Source organism: Rattus norvegicus, chromosome 1, assembly GCF_036323735.1.
Source record: "Rattus norvegicus strain BN/NHsdMcwi chromosome 1, GRCr8, whole genome shotgun sequence".
In the NCBI taxonomy this organism is placed as follows: Eukaryota; Metazoa; Chordata; class Mammalia; order Rodentia; family Muridae; genus Rattus; species Rattus norvegicus.
The window spans coordinates 177320821-177335101 of NC_086019.1; the positions used below are offsets into that span (position 1 = coordinate 177320821).

The 14281-nt window shown below is 44.4% G+C and overlaps 1 long non-coding RNA gene across 2 annotated transcripts in view; it reads right to left on the bottom strand.

The window, feature by feature from the left end:
- Nucleotides 1-209: 209 nt before the first annotated feature.
- Nucleotides 210-14281, bottom strand: part of LOC102548271 (uncharacterized) — a 14979-nt gene continuing 907 nt past the window's right edge. Inside the window, exons 2-3 of one of the 2 annotated variants that reach the window (XR_005499391.1) lie at nt 13825-14063; nt 210-979 (exon numbers count right to left, since the gene is read on the bottom strand). This is a non-coding gene — a long non-coding RNA (uncharacterized LOC102548271). Of the gene's footprint in view, nt 1014-13824; nt 14064-14281 lie in introns of both variants that reach the window. The other variant, XR_350628.4, reaches the window with a different exon arrangement.

Genomic DNA, 14281 nt, shown 5'->3' on the forward strand with positions numbered 1-14281 from the left:
CCATGGAGAAGAGTCTGGTCTCAAACTTGTGGCAAACGTCCTGCCTTTGCCTTTCCAAGGCTAGGATAAGAGGCATGTCCCACCATTCCAGTCAACATGCTCGTTGATCTCAACTGTCTCCTGTGACCTAGTTAATGTAGAGCTGTATAAAGAGAATTCTGGAACATAGTTCCCGCTAAACTAAGTTGGTACAATACAACGTGCCGGGGAACTTTCAAAGGACAAAATATAATAACAGCAAAACAAAGCACCTAGGAAGCAATCTACCACAACAAAACCAGTCTTGTTCTGGGGAAGCAAGGACAGGTTAGTATTACGGGGGTGGGCTGGGGTGGGGGAAATCTGTTAATATCCTGACAGCTTCTCCATGTCTCCAATGTGAAAACCCACATGATAATTAGCAATAGATGACAAAAAGCATTCAGAAAAAATGCAATATTCATGCATGATCGGGAAAAAGAAACATTCAGAGGAAACGAGGGCTGGGACTGTGATGGCTGATAGTGATTTTCAACAGGGTCTAGAGTCACCTGGGAGACAAGCCTCTGGGTGTGACAAGCCTGTGAGGACATTTCTAGGTTAGGTGAGCTGAGATAGGAAGCCACTCTAACTATGGGCAGCACCATTCCAAGGACTGGTGGGGTCCTGGAACAAATCAGCGGTGGAACGTGAGCATTGCATCGCTGTACGCCTCTTCCGGCTTCCTGGCGGCAGATGCCACGTGACAAGCTGCTCAAATGCCTGCTGCCAGTCCTTCCCCCAGATGAGCCTGCCCTTAAAGTTGCTTGTTGTCAGGTATTCTGTCACAGCAACAGGACAAGTGACAGACACAGGAGGCTACTCAACTCGAAGCATCTCAAGTGGAGAGCCCGTGTCTTCCTTCATGTTGAAACAGCAGAACAGCTCCCATCAGGATTGGGAGGGCAGAGATGCTGGTTGTCCCCATAACTCCGCAGAGCTGCTCTGTGATTTATATCTGCTATGAGAAGACATGGGGCAGAAAAGGAGGATTACTGGAAAAGAAGAGACAAAATTACTGTTATTTGCAGACAATGTGATTATATATCTTTTGAAACTAGAGCTGGAAGCTCTTGACATTAGTTCTTAATGTATAAAATCATGGCATACCAGGAAACACTACAAACTCCAGTGAGTCTCCTGCACCAGCAGCACACTCAGACAATGTAAATGGGACAGAAATTCAATTACGACTGAAATTAGAAAACATTGATACTTTGTGACATTGACATTTTTAAAGGACACAGATCATTTATTTCATTAAATGTCTGTCAATTGGATCTATCTGTTGTATCTCTCATTAGATCCCAGGTATTCATTTTTGGTAGAAGTTTCTCAGAAACAATGTTGTACCCTTCCCCATACACAGTTCAAGACAAACATGACGTCATCTACCATCCCTGTGTCGAATTCTTTGTTAGCTTAGTGTCCATGGTGTCTTTCTACAATAAGTGACTAGTTTTCTCTTTGTAGTTCATTAAATATCTCATGGTAATTTATTTTGAATGCACATAATTATCCTGTGTTTTGATAAAGTTTTCCTAATCCTCGACTATTTTAAGTGGCAGTTCAGGTGTGGTGAGGTCTGTTTTCTCAGGTGGTACTTATAAGACTAGAACCCAGGCACATGCTCCTAACCCTGCACTTTGCCTCCTGAGGAATGGTAACACTTGTAGTCCTTCTCTACGAATCCAATTCTAGGACTTTATTCTTTAAATTATGAAATAATGAGTAAGGCACTGATGGAAAAAGAACTACTAAATATTGTTATTTATTTGTGTATATGCATTTGGACACGTGTATGCATGTGAGTGCACATGTATGTGTAAACATGTATTTTGTGTAGGTACATGTGTGCATATATGCACGTGTGTGTGTGTGTGCACCCTAGAGATTTAACCCAGAGTATTCTTGCACATGCTAGGCAAGCATTCTACCACTAAGATACATCTCTAGATCTCTCTCTTTTTATTTTTAGAAAAATCTGAGACAGTGTCCAGCCAGGTCTTGAACTTGCATCTGTTGGGAAAAGAGCATCCTGGGGACCAGTGTATGTTCAGACAGCATGGCACTGATAAGGCTATAGCACAGTGCCTCAGCTTCCCACAGAGCTATGGCTACAGGTCTACACTTCAAGTCTGAATACGAGCTTTGAGAACTTGAATGTGCTTATTGAATGTGGGCTTTGGAAACACCGCCATTTTGGCAGTATTTGTTTCCAAGGTTAGGTTTGTTTTGTTCCCCTGGCCATGAAACCCAGTGTCTAAAGCATGCTAGGAAGGTCCTTCTACTGAATAAATCCACTATTCCCTACAAGAGTAGTTTATTAGGTAATTCTTTTTCTTTGCTCTATTCTTCCTGTGTTTGACAATAATGTAGTTTCGCTATAGTATTAATAAATGCTTAGAGAAACCCCATGTATAAGCCATTTCTCCTGCCATATCTTCTTGTGCAATCTTATTGACGTGTTACCTTTTTTGAAGTCAGGCCCAGGAGTCCGTGGAGCAGCTTACAGAATAGGTGGGATCACTGAGCTCTGTTCCACAGCTGTCCGAGTGTGACATTTGATCCTGGCACATCCGTCTGGTCATACTACCTCGTTCAGCCTGATAAACCTAATAACCAGCAGTTGCCCCAGGATTCGTTGCGGGGTATTCGTGTGTACCATCTCACTCACAATGTGAGGACTTCTTGCAGTGGGTTTAATCTGATTGTGGAGAAAATCTTTAAGGTTTCATTGGAAACTGAAGTCACCAAGCCTCAACAGAGCTGCCTTCACTGGCTGAGAACACACTGTAGTAGACCGATCAGGGTGTGAGTGATTTATCTGTTCTTTCTCAGCACTTGACTGTTGGCCCAAACCAAACCCTGGGTAAGCTCCCAGCATGTGAACTGTGCTGAGTGACCAGAACTGAGGGATTTGTGGACCAAAGGCTTGCATTTGAGACCTGGGTCATTCTGAGACACCGGGATTTTATTTCTCTGTGCTTTATTTTCCTCATCTTCCAAAAACGGTTGTGAAGAATTGATTTAATTGTGTTATCCCATAGTTCTGCAGTTGGTATGGTACTTTCTTCCATGCCTGTCACCCGAGGTTCCTTCAAGATACAGAAATTCCAACAGCCCCCATGCCCTTGTATAGTAAAGTCAGAATCATAAGGTTCCTGAGCAAGTTCATATCATAAGGGAGACCACCTTTATTTTTGCCCTGACAATCGTAAGCATTGAGGAAAACCTTGCATTTTCCATCATTCCAGCAGAAACTTGGGTGTCTAAGCATGGTCCAGTTCTTCATTGTCAACTTGCTTCCCACCCCAGCCCCACTGAGAGATAGTTGGCCATGCTGCACAGAGCCTTGATGAATGAGGGCACAGCTGTTAGACATAAAGCACGAGGGCGGGTCACAGTACTTCATACAAACAATGTCTCAGATCAACACTCTGCAGTGACCTGGGAGAAATGGGTGACAAGGAGAGTTCATACCCCCAATTCCTCCACAGATCATGCCTTGGGCTTCCCTCTACAAGAATAGCCTTCTTGATGGACTCTACACTAAACCCCGGCCTTTCCAGGAAGGGTCATAGCAAACCCTTTGAATAAAATGAGCTCCTTACAGAACAAAGTCAGATTCTTTTTAATCAACTTCATAAATGCTTGTGTTTTAACCAAATCTACCCAACCCTTCCCCTTCCATTCTTCCCCATTCCTCTCACTTTCCCTTCCACCTGCATATTCTCTCTCTCTCTCTCTCTCTCTCTCTCTCTCTCTCTCTCTCTCTCCCTCCTTCTCTCCCTCCCTCCCTTCCTCCTTCCCTCCCCCCTCTGAGACTACTTAGTGCTGCCTCTGTGTACACTGGTGAAGGAATGTTGTAGGGGTTTGAATAGGAATGACCCCCATAAACTCATGTATTTTAATGCTCGGCCCATAGGAAGTGGCCCATTGTTAGGAGGTATGGCCTTGTTGGAGAAAGTGTGTCACTGTCGGGGTGGGCTTTGAGGTCTCATATGCTCAAGCCATACCCCCTGTGGTTCACAGTCACTTCTGTTGCTTATGGACCAAGATGTAGAACTCTCAGCTCCTTGTCCAGCACCATGTCTGCCCAAAGGTCACCATGATGATAATGGATTAAACCTCTGAACTGTAAGCCAGCCCCAATTAAATGCTGTCCTATATAAGAGTTGCTGTGGTCATAGTATCTCTTCACAGCAATGAAACCTTAACTGAAGTAATCATCTACTAGGATAGTTATCTACTAGAGGATGAAAAGCCTCCCAGAGGCTGCATCTCTGAAGAAAACGGACTCTCTTTTCTCCATCAGCCATCAATTTCCAATAGCTTCATAGAGGCAGGAGTGACTTCATGAGTCCCTCCCTAATCTGTGCTGGGGTTTTGGCTAGCTTGATCTTGTGCAGGTCTTGTGCATGCAGTCACAGTGAGCTCATGTGTGTACAAGGAACCTTTCATGTCTAGAAAATGCAGTTTCCCTACAGACATACACTTCCTCTGGCTTACAATCCACCTGCCCACTCTTCCGTAGAGATCCCTGAACCTTGGGAGGAGGTGGTACCCTATTCCTCTACCCCCTCCCAACTTCATACTAATCCTTGCATTTTTCATCTGAGGTCTGCTTTGAGTAAAGCTTGATGCTATCACTAAAATTTTAAGGTTTCTAGTTATTTTTATTATATCAGAGACTAGAAGAAAACCATGTGCGTTAGGCATGAGTGGTAGTAGGATTCAAGCATATTCTATCCATTAACCTACACCAAGTTGGGAACTGTCTTATTTTCAGTTTGCCAAGAGAGAAGAACCTCTCATGGATTAAATGTATACTTGAGGCACACACCTAGACAGTCTTCTTGATGTAGTTTGTGATTCTTGGTTTTGTTTTGTTTCTGCTGTGCCTTGGCTCCTCAGTCTCTGGAATTCTGAGTAAGTTGGAGTCTCTCTTTACTCTGCCAATATAGGAATGTGCATTCATTCAGCAATATTTGCTGAATGTCCTCTTCGTGTTAAGATTATATGAGGCACTAGGAATTCACCATTGAACAGACAAAATATGTGTAAATGGCTTTACTTTCTGATGAGGAAGTCTGATAGAAAACCAAATGAAATGTACAATGCCTAGGAGAACTCCATTAGCAGATAGCCTAAGTTTGGGATGTGGTTACTTTTGAGATGCCATTTTTACCTGTGACAAAATACGTGACAAAAGAAATTTAAGGAAGGCAGGGTTGTTTTGGCTCGAGGCTTGAAGGTACAGTCCACAGAGATGTCATGGTTTCAGGAATAGGAGGTACCATTTCATCTACTAGAATACAGTGACGGATGCTGGTCCTCAGCTTGCTTTCTCCTTTTTATTCAGTCAGGGCCCCAGCTCAGGGAATGGTGCCGCCCAGAGTGGGCCTTTCCACCATCTTTAGCTTAATCTAGATAGTTCATAACAGACATATCTAGAGATTTGTATACAAGGTGATTCTAGATCCTGTCAAGTGGACAGTCAAATTAAATCATCGCACCCGTTAAACATCCAAGTGAAGATGCCTACAGGATTGGGGCTTGATGCCAAGGGAGAGTGATTTACAGCAGTTCACACTGTACAGAGTCATCTGAGAAAACAGGGTTGTTTTTTCTATGGGTCAGTAGCCTTTAGGCTTGTGCCTGACAGATCCTGTGCAGAAACCTGCAGGCATAAGAAACAGGGTATCTGGAAAACTGTGACAGGCTCAGTGTGGCCAGAGGGTGAGATCTGAGGGAGGAAATGTTCAGAGAAAGACTGGAAGTAGCTGAGAGAGGATCAGATGGGTGGAGGCCACTTGGAAATTGTACAGATGGGAATGGAAGGACCACAAAATGGTTTTAATGAGGGAAAAACATAGTTTTTTGTTGGTGTGACAAAGCGCCTGACAAATTTGACTCACAGTTTGAGGGTACAGTCATTAGAGTAGGGAAGACATGAGGGCAAGAAGGAAGGAAGTGGGTGGCCACATTGCAGCCACAGCCAGGGAGCAGACATAGCAAATGCCACTCACTTTTATTTAGCCTGGGACCCTAGCACTCAGGATGGGATGCCCACGCTTAGGATGAATCTTTTCACTTCAGTGAACCTAATCTAAACTTCTTCAGAGACGTGCCTAAGGGTCATTCTCTGGATGATTTTGTATTCTGTGAAGCTGACAATCAACATTAATTATCACAGAAGGCTTAAGCTGAAAGCTCTGGCTTCAGTACAGGCTGCCTGACGCAAGTCACAGCTGCAGCTCAGATGACTGAGACTGGAGGTCTTCATGAAGTGAGGGGGAGCTGGAGAAAGACACGCAGGCCCCAGCTGCCTATGGAGGCACAAGCAACAAGACTTACTGGCTGATGGGCACTGGGTGTGAGCAGGTGAGAGAAAGCAGCCTGACATGTCCACGGTTCTGGCTTAGGCACTGGAAAGGAAGCTGATGAGGGAAGGTGGAAGGTGAGTTCATTTTTACATAAGTTGAGTTTCAAGTTAACTGTGGCAAGTTCAGGAAGACAAATGAGCAATACATACACCTGAAACTAACTCTCTCCCTCTCCCTCTCCCTCTCCCTCTCCCTCTCCCTCTCCCTCTCCCTCTCCCTCTCCCTCTCCCTCTCCCTCTCCCTCTCTGTCTTCCTCCCTCCCCCTCTCTCTTTCTCCCTCTCTCCTTCTCTCTGTTCTCCCTCCCTCCTCTCTCCCTTTCCTTCCCTACTCTCTCTCTTGGATGCATACACATGCATGTACAAACACACACACACACACACACACACACAAACACACACACACCCCACAGGGCTAGTGCAGAGTATGCAAATTAATGGATCAGAAGTTCAAGGCACACTACATTATATCTATACTCTTTAACAAACTCCTGAGGTGAACTTTAACTTTTCTGTTTCCCACACAGCCCCTTGCTCTGAGCCACATATATCCATTTGTGTGATATTTGGGGTCTTTGCACACCAAATAGGTAGGTCCATTTAGGTCTCATTCATCAGCTGAAGGATGTGCATGTGAGCATGTGAAGAGAGGCTGAGTGCCGCCCCTGGAAGCCTTCTGAGATGTGCCACACAGGCTGAAAAGAGAACACTTCACCTTGTTTTTGTGGCTTTTGCAGCAAAGACATTTGGGGATGGTTTTGCATTAAATTAAAACCCAAGAAAGTCATCAACACAATAAAAATCAGGTTTTAGGAGCTGAGAGGTCAGACAGGCCAGGGGGATTTTTAATGCATGAAAATATTGGCATTTTATGTCTGTCAGGTGAGGAAGCATTCAGTTCCCACGTGTTATTTTCCAAGAAGACCCAGTCAGGTTAAAAGGTGGTTATAGCTCTCTCCACAAGAAGTCACACAGAACATCACAAAACACGAAGTTTTTTTTTGCTATTACTTTTTGTTCTTCTGGGAGTCAAGGGAAGAAAGGCAAAGGGATTTCTATTGATTCTCAAAAGAGGCTTCCCGTGTGCTCTGATTCCAGATACAGGGACAGAAAAGAGGCTTTTGAAAGAAATGTGGAAAAAAATAATAGATAAGTAGTTGTTTCTCGTGGAAATTGTTATGCCATGTAATTTTGAAACATTTTAAATCTCTAGACAGAAGTCCAGTGAAATGCAATAATTTCATTGTAGAACGCACCGGAAATAATATTTAACCCTGCGACCATGCATCGTAGGAAGAAAAATTATATGGTAGAATTGTGTGGGATCACGTTCCATCGTCTGCCAAGCTGACTGCCACAGAGTACCGCAGGAATAGTACCACCCTTTCAATGCCATTGTGTATGGCTTAACTATGAGATAGGACCTGTACATTTACACAAAGGAGAAAAGGAAAACCACTTCCCAAGTTTGTTTCCATGGCAACCATTTTTCATACTTTCTTCTGTGTGTCTAAACATGAGCAAGTTTCTGCCGGAGGGGGTAGGACATAATAATCCTTCAAACTACCTGTGTGTTATTAGCACTTTGTTGATCGGAGCCATTCACGAGGCATTGTGTGAGAACCTGCCAGGGAGATGCCGGTGAGCGGGGGCCTGAGGTCCTGCCTTGCGTACCACAGTGGCTGCGCGTAGATGTAGCACTTCAATAGAGGTGCATCTGAATGATGGAAGGGAGCGACCCACAACCCCAAGCCCTGCCCTTGAACTTGAGATAGATATTTCACTTTGGCCTTGAATGGCTGTTGGACTGTGTCAGACAGAGAGCAGGGGTTGGGACAGAGAAATGAGCTGGAGATGAAAAGCCATCCGTATAGGGGACAGTAAAGGAGCAATGCCATTGAGAAAAGGCAGAGGGGGCGTGGTGAGAATTGCCCGTGTCTAATTCAAGTGTAAGAATTTGATCCTGAAAAATGATTGGGCCCCCTAGTGTAAGAGGCTACATGACGTCATCATGCCCTCATGACTACGAACAAGCTGGGAAGGTTGGGAAGAGTTGTGGAGATCGAAGTAGAGAGACCGAGAGAAAGATTCCTCAGGTCGTCTGAAGATCCAAGAACGTGTGGAGATGTGTCAGCGCCCTTCCTTTCATTCTCTCGCACTTCGCTTATTAATCTTGTCCAAACTTAGCATTGAACCAGAGAGAATCCCTTGTTTCAATTCTGCTGACAAGGAAGTTGGTCGTGAAGCGAATGGTAGCCAGCCCGGATTTACAGAGCTCCGGTTGGTAGGGCTGGAATTGGAACCTAGGCACTCAGATTTCAGGGACTGGATGAACAATTATCTATTGTGGCACTGTCACCATCTTGAGGTGTTTGCTGGAGAGTGATGAGTTCCATTCTCTTTGTGTCTCAGACTGTTCACCTGAGAGGCTGGAACCATGCAGGAGGTGCATGAGTTTGGACCCTGCTGGGGGACTCAGTGGAGTCCACAGCGGCCCTCAGAGGAGGAACTGAGGGACTATGAAGTCCCTTACTGCTTGACAGTTTCTCTGGCTTCCCTTCCCTCCTTGGGATGTGAGCATCATCCCTCGTCTGTAGCTAGTAAGCCCTTAAGGTTGGGTCCTTCTGACTGTGTCCCTGTTCCCTGCAGCCAACTCTTTTTGTACATTGCAGAATTGCTGTGCTGTGTTCTTGTGTGTGAGCTTCATGTGTGCTCAGTGGTAAATCACACAAGAGCCAGATTTAAAAAATGTCAAGGGAATGATCAAATCCACAAGGAGGCTTAGCATAGAAATTTGATTTCTTTGCTCGTAATTTACAATAATGTTTTAAAATAAGCTGTTTGCTTGCCTTCTACCTTTTACCCCCCTAACCTCCATGAAAAGGGCTCTAAACTCAACTGACTTCAGATCGTTCACTTAAAGTACCTGGCCATCCTTCATTCATCAGTTGTGTGTAGGATCCAGGTACTATTTTTGCTAATAACTGTCATGTGGGAAGGGGGAAGGGGTAAAGACACAGAGACAGAGCTGGGGTGTTCCACTACGCAGAAGAAAGAGCCTTCAAAAACCATATCCTTTTCTATTTTGACAGTGAGCTATGCCAGGTGGCCAATTTGAATGACCATTAATCAGGGCAATGGAATGTCAAAGGAGTCAGGAATCATTAGGAAAGGCATTGTCCCTGGAAGGTTTTGCAATTTGCCAAATTAATTCTTACTGAAGAGAATCATAAGGTTCCAAGTGACATATGTGTCCCATTTACTTCATCAAAGCCAGAGTGGCTGGGCTCCAAGGCACCTGGTAGGAGCCGGAGGTCAGTCAGACTGGAGGGTCTTCATCCCAAAGGGTCAGCTCCAAGATGGGCCATCTTAAGGACAGCAGAGGGACAGTATCTATCTGCAGGAGTGAGGGTGAAGTAAGGAGCATAATGAGTTGAAAGCCCTAGGGACTGGTGTCAGCCAGGGGCAGGTCATACTTGCAAGGCTGCCATGGCTTGGCAGAAGCCTGGCTCCACATATTCAATAAGGAGAAGCTTCTAATCAAAGAAAAGTGCCCAGTCTTCGAGGGACAGAGTTTAACTTGCTCCCCCAGAGAGCTCGAACATTTCGATTAAACCGTAAAACTGTCATAAAAGGCAGCATGAAGATTAATAGATAATGTTCTTTAGCACTTTAATTTTGTAGAATTCAAAATGTAAGAAAATGAATTTCCTGGCCTCTCGCCAAAGCAGATATAAATAAATAGCGATCTAGGTTCTAATTCCTGAGAATTTTAATAAAGAGAAATATTTATGGTTCGAAATTACCCCTGAAATTATGCAGAAGAGAATAGATAGTTTATGACTTCAGAGAACAAAAAGAAACTTGCAAATACTTGGTGTTGGCAGATCAATTAAGTGGCAATACATGCTACATTATAATTTTAATCACCATGAAATTAAAATATGGTAATGAGCGTTAACATGACTTCATCCTTTCAAACTATGATTTAATTTATGGGATTCTTCTTGACTGCTGCCTTATTTCTCGGGTTCTTTCTGTCCTGTTCCCCAGGCATCTTTAGATTATACCCTTTCCAGTAGATATTATTCAAGACAGCCACTAACTAAATGAGCTCCTCTTTCCTTATCAATTAAGGATCTTGTAGGCTATTCTTACTCATTTTAATTTAGTTCTTTTCCCTGCATAAAATATGCAGGGAATTAGAATAACCTTTTTTTTTAAACAGAAAGGCCCCTCTTTGGTTTCCATATGGTGTACTTTTCCCACTGACACATAAAAGCAGGCCAAATGTCAATTTGCTTTTCTCAAGGTCACCAAGAGCATATTTGAGGGAAGGGGCAGAGTCTGTTCTTGGTGTCATTGTGGCTGCCACACAGACAGTGCTATTTCCCTTGCCTCTCTGTTGTGCACCTGTGATGTCACAACTCCACTGTGTCCTCAGTGAGGAGGTCAGCTGGCAAAGACCAGTTCCCCCTTTGCCATTAAAACCCTTCACTCTAAGCACCTATTTACAACACTCCTTGTTGGCGGGTCTAAAGCTTATGTTCAAAAGGCAAGAAAATGGTTTAGTAGGAAATCAGAAAGAGCCCTCAGCTCTCCTAAGAGGAAAGAACAAAGCACGAAGTAGCTCTCTTCTCCCCGGTTCCCATTGTGCGCTGTCCTTTCCTACATCAGCAATTCTCTGCTTCTGCAGCACCAACTGAACAGGACGTCCAGCATCTCAAGTAAGCTCTCACATTAACTATCCAGAGTTAGTGCCATCCCCTCAGTGAGGACTCCATCCTGTAAGACTGCTTTGGACACCAGACACAAGTCCTGGGTTTCCACATCTAACTAATCTTTTTAAAAAGATTTATTTCGTTTTATGTTTATGAGTGTTTTGTTTGCATGTTTGTCTCTGCACCACATGTGTGCCTGGTGCCTCTAGAGGCCAGAAGACAGTGTTCCTGTCGGAACTGAAGTCACAGATGTCTGTGGGCCACATGTGGGTGCTAGGAATTGAACCCCTGTCCCCTGAAAGAGCAACAAGTGCTCTTAAACTCTGAGCCATCTTTCCAGTCCTTCTTATCCACCAGCTCTGAATCAGAGTTTATATTAATTCATGAGAAGAACTCATATAACTCAAGAGCCCTGACAAGCCCTGTTCTTGCTGTTGGATTCCTATAAAGCAGTGGTTCTTAACCTGTGGGTCACAAGCCCTTTGGGGGTTGCATATCAGAGATACCCTGCATATAAAATATTTACATTACAATTCATAATAGTAGGAAAATTACAGTTAGAAAATAGCCACAAAATAATTTTATCTTGGGGTCACCACAACATGAGGAACTGTTGTATTAAAGGGTTGCAACATTAGGAAGGTCGAGAACCACTGTGTATATATCACACGAAGGATACACTTTCAAAAGCCAAATGGAAGAGGTCCATCATGGAGGAAAGTCAGGGCAGGAAGGCAAGGCAAGCACCCGAAGATAGGAACTGAAGGATGTGATGATATTGACTTCTCCTTGAGCTCATGTTTAGCTACTTTATACCTTCCAGGACTACCTGCCCAGGGTGGCTCCACTTAGAATGGGCTGAAGCCTTGCACATCAATCATCAATCAAGAAAAATCGGCCCAGACTTGCCCACAACTCAGTCTGATGGAGGCATTTGCTCAGTTGAGGATTCCTCTTCTGGGATGACCCCAGCTTGTGCCAAGTTGACGAGGAGCACACTGAGAAAGTACTTTGGCTCATACTTTGAAGGATTCGTCCATATTGAAGCATGGAAGGCTGTTTACATAGTGATGAACCCTTGAGAACAAGAGTTGAGCTATAACGTTCAAAGTCCAGCCCCAGTGACTTACTTCTGCCGATTCCTAAGGATTCAATGTGGTTTTTAAATGGTACCAGTGTCTGGGAAATAGTCATTCAAAACATGGGCTTGTGAGGGACCCTTCAGATTCCAACCCTAACACAAGCTCAGGTATACTTTCTGTCTGTCTTCTGGGCTGCTTCTGCATCCTGCACAGCCCCATCAACTTTTATCAGGACAAAGGCATATACATGAGCTTCTCCTGACAGCAGCACTGTGAAAGTCAGTCTCCTAGTCCCCTTCCTTTAGCTGAATTTTAAGAACAGATGTGGTCTCCTGAGGTTGGCAGCTCCCCACACACCCTGACAATACTTCACCATCCTCGTTACCCAAGGGCACACAATGGACATGTGTTGATCTGAACCAAACTGGATTTCACTGTAGTGAATATTTTTCTCTATTTACTGCCTGCCTTTAATTTGGGTTGTGTGGAATTTTGACATGGAGTAGTTTTTTAATTTTTATGGAGTTGAAAGTATTGATCTTTGTGTGATTTCTTCTATTGATTTTGAGTTTAAAAGATGAAGGACTGGTTTTTAAGAGACTTCTGACTGAGCTGAGAAATGTTGCCGTCTCACCCTTCTTGTTGAGAGGAGAGACACTGTGAGGCAGAGACAAAGGAGACGGTGCAGCATCCGTCCTCAGAAAGCCACTGCTCTTTCCTGTTCTTCCCAGCAAAGAATGGTGTCTGGGTCAAATGCACAGGTAACATTTTGTATCTCGGTTTTTATGGTTTCCATCAGTCCGTGAAAGCAACAGTCTTTGGGCTAAGCAATTCCATTTTTGGGCCTCAAAGGACAGTCTCTGTGTTAAGAGCTCTTGGATGAAAGAAAAATAGCAACTTGGGCTGTTTTACTGTTTGCTTATTTTATTTTCTAAATAGGTAAAATGGCAAACTGGTTCAGCAGCCTTGGCTGGCCTGGCTCAGGGATCTGCCCTTTGGGTCCCTGTCTGAAATGTTAGCTCTCCCACTGGGGCCAGCTCCAGGGTCAAGGCCTTGGTAAGAACCTTCTCTGGGCAGCTTCCTCTATTTCTAAACGTCTCCCCTCCCCCATCCATCCATGTCTGTGTATAGCAAGCCCACAGCAAGCTCACAGAAGGCCTAGATGGTCTCTCCTTCAGTGATTCATTTGCGGTTCAAGCATAACTAGGTTAACACCAACGGGCTCTCTGCTAATAGTGAGCAACATAGGCGTGAGCTGGGTCCTAATGGAACCCATAGCCCAGCAGGGGAGCCTGTCACTTAATAAGTAACTAATAACACATTTAATTGCAAACTTGCAGGTTGCTACGAAAGAAACTGTGTAGGAGGATAAAAGAATGCATAAAAGAGGGGTGAGGGGAAAGTATTCAAGAGAAACTTCATCGGGAATGACATTTTAAGGTTGAGCGAGTAGGTGGCAGCTAAGTAGCATGGAAGATGGGGGGAGAGGGGACACCAGGCAGGAGAGGACATGTGCAAAGTCCCTGGGCCATATGGCTGGCTAAGGATGCCGCCCTGCCGACAGAGGGTACCAGCGCCGGAGTCATAGTTAAGGACGGTTAAGGAAATGGTACTCACTGAATAGGCGATATGATAATGTGTGTGATGATGCCTCTCTTCAGTGTTCTGATGTGCTCAGCTTTTGATACGGAAGCATCTGGACTGAGATTGACATCTGCCAATCCACTGGCGAGACAGAATAGGATCATGCTGAAAAAAGAGCTCTGGAGTCAGACGGAGTTTATGTCAGCGTCCTTTATACCAGGTGTGCGATCCTGGGGGCCTCGCTTACTTTTCCTATGCTCTTTTTCTTTCCTCTGAAAAATAAAACCATCACAATGATTAGAATGGTGAAAATAAAGAGTTCCGATCTCAGAGAGGTCTGCAGCTCCTCATATGAGCTGCAACGAGACTTTTAAAACATCTTATCCTAGGCCAAGAGTGGTGGTGCACGTTCAGTCTCAACACCAAGGCCCGTGTGACCAGCTCAGAAGTTTGAAGTCAAGATGGGCTACATAGAGAGTTCCAGCCTTGC